The following is a 2,500-nucleotide window of genomic DNA, read 5'->3' on the forward strand; positions in this document are numbered from 1 at the left end:
ACGCAAAAAAGGCTACTAACATCATATATGTTTCTTCATCATAATCGTAGTGAAGTTTTACACTGCGAAAATGAAAATAGACAAGGAGTTTTGATAACTCGATCAACAAAATCGAAATCGTTATTCGAAGTTGATTAAAGAAAGCGTCATCGCAACTTTGCTGATTATTTCTGCTTTATTCGCATATTTTCAGCTTAGCTTTTAATATGTTCTCAAACATTTATCAATCTTAAACATATTCAAAAACTATAGAGTTATTGTTTGAGTTCGATGTACACTTTCACACGAAAGTGCGGCGGAAGTACAATTTGTCATGTTTACTGACTGTACAAAACAAGCATCGGCGGACGCTCTCATTCATCGACAACAGAGAATTTACTGAATTTTTACACGAATAAAACCGAGCAGTTTCTACGGACGTAAAGTTATTGGGCCTTGATGAAACATCAAGCGTTGCTTACAATTCAGGCGAAACTCAAACTAGCAATTATTTTGTTTTACTTTTCGGTCGCGATAGACTGGCAAATTCCTCGCAAGCGTGTGGCAAGAGGAGCTATTAAACTATGAAGTCCTGAAGCTCTGCTATATCTAAATTTATCCAGCTAGTTTTTCGCTGTGTAATGGAAAAGCTGTTAATCATCAACATATGTGAAATTTAAAGTGGAGTAATGTACAGCTCATGTAAAAGAAGCATCCGTCGGAACACAACTTGGTCAGCGATAGATGTCTAAGCTTTAAAGCGGAACACACCTAAATTCGACACTGTCTTACTTCACTCAAACTGGAGCAGCTTACGACGAAGATACTTAAGCAAAATTCCAACAGAAGTAAACGCGTTGAGTTGTGGGCCAAAAACATGAAAAATTTCGGGAATTTCGGACGCCATTCCCCCCGTGCGACATCCGCAAAAATCCTCGCAGCATGTACACGCGTTTGCCGCGGGCGATGGCGCAATTTGTTGTAAAAATAGAATTATTGTCCCATATCATGGGGACAACCCCAATACTAGAAATGGCGCGCGCTTACGGTCTCCGTCCCCGATTATGGCTCCTGGTTCGAGTTTTGATTGGGTCACTGTATTGTCCGTACCGGTAATCCTTGTGAATGGCTTGAGTGATAACTTTGGTGTTATAGTTTTACGAAAACTGCTCCAAATGGAAAAATAACAACCTGATATTAGTGTAACCAAACAGATTTTTTAATGCTGGGGCGGAGCTGTTAGCGTACTCTGCGCTACATCCAACTACAAACTCTTTTCTCTTCTGGACTCTCCCTTTTACAAAACTAAACTCGCGATTATATAGCTACGCATTAGCAAGCTGTACAGCGATTGACTAATACGGTGTTTCCGAAATAAGACAAAGAATAAAGAAACAACGATGCCTGCGGTAAACGGCGTTTTGGGCTTGGCCAAAAGATAGTGAGAATTATCTCGATCACGTATGGTCATGGGAATCGCGGTTTCCGCAGTCCCTAAATCATACGTGCACGCACTAACTCTGAGAAAGCTGACGTTGCTAAATTACTAACCCTAATCAACCAATATTCTTATGAATTACTAAAACTGATCAACAAATATTCTCAGCAATGTTTCTAGATGCACAACCTTGGCGAGTTAACCCCGCGGGTCAGATGCCGCCCCGGGCTCCTTTGATCATTTTGGTCACCTGTTTTCCAGTGTTCAAAGGTTAATCGATCTCCTGGACCGCGTTGTGGGTTACCGAAAAGGAAATAGTTATTCTTGCCAAAACATAGCGTAAAACACGCAAGGAAACTCTTTTGATAACAACATTTCCTCGTGGGAACTTTTGCCCGAAACACGTGCGGAGATTAACGTGACAAGGTTGTTTGTTCGGCTTTCTGTAACGCTTGTTTGCGTTACTCATATGAAGGCTAGAATTTCATAAGATATCTTTAACATTAGAGACTCAAAAATATTGTTTTCCTGCTCTGGAATCATGATTTTAAAAATTATAAAAAGAATAAATTTCTGTACTCAGAGCGCAATTTAAAATCTCAAAAAGTGGGATATTTCCTTCGGATCTACCGAACTTCGTCAGCCACAATACAATTTGAATGTTAAGAAGGGTTATATGTTCATGACGGTCTCGAGGGGGCTAAAATAGTGTCATAGATGCTGGCTAATTCGAAGCCATTGTCTCTGTTCTAAGAGGGCTTACGTAATCTAACTCGATTGCCTCCTTTACGCGGCGTTTGAACGTGTTGCTTTCCGAGGCAAGAACTTTTGTTTTGCTAGAATCCATTGAATGTCCGGTGAGCTTGCAATGTTCATGAACAGCTGACGAATTCCTCGAAAAATGTTTCTTTCCTCGAGTTTGTAATAAACAAGAAGTTTCGTAACATATTCTTTGTCAGATTCTTCGCAATGGATGTGATAGACTATTCCACACTTTTTAAGGTTTTCTGTTTTATCCTTAACACAAACTAGTTGAGGTCTTAAGAATTGAAAGGCTTGTGGACAAGTGTGACATCGTGTGAT

The 2,500-nt window shown here is 40.0% G+C and overlaps 3 protein-coding genes across 7 annotated transcripts in view; 1 reads left to right on the forward strand and 2 right to left on the reverse strand.

Moving 5' to 3' along the window:
• LOC110051350 (uncharacterized) overlaps positions 1-2,500 on the forward strand; it is a 434,502-nt gene that overhangs the window by 317,470 nt on the left and 114,532 nt on the right. The gene's annotated exons all lie outside the window — the stretch shown is intronic.
• Positions 1-2,500, reverse strand: part of LOC149107124 (uncharacterized) — an 86,931-nt gene that overhangs the window by 69,877 nt on the left and 14,554 nt on the right. The gene's annotated exons all lie outside the window — the stretch shown is intronic.
• Positions 1-2,500, reverse strand: part of LOC149107130 (uncharacterized) — an 11,196-nt gene that overhangs the window by 1,250 nt on the left and 7,446 nt on the right. The window contains exon 1 of the mRNA XM_089297180.1: positions 1-2,500. This exon is cut by the window's left edge and continues 1,250 nt beyond it; it is cut by the window's right edge and continues 7,446 nt beyond it. The gene's annotated coding sequence lies outside the window, so the exon portion shown is untranslated.

Source organism: Orbicella faveolata, unplaced genomic scaffold (assembly GCF_042242905.1).
Source record: "Orbicella faveolata isolate gen_17 unplaced genomic scaffold, um_ofav_v1 contig_27, whole genome shotgun sequence".
NCBI lineage: Eukaryota > Metazoa > Cnidaria > Anthozoa > Scleractinia > Merulinidae > Orbicella > Orbicella faveolata.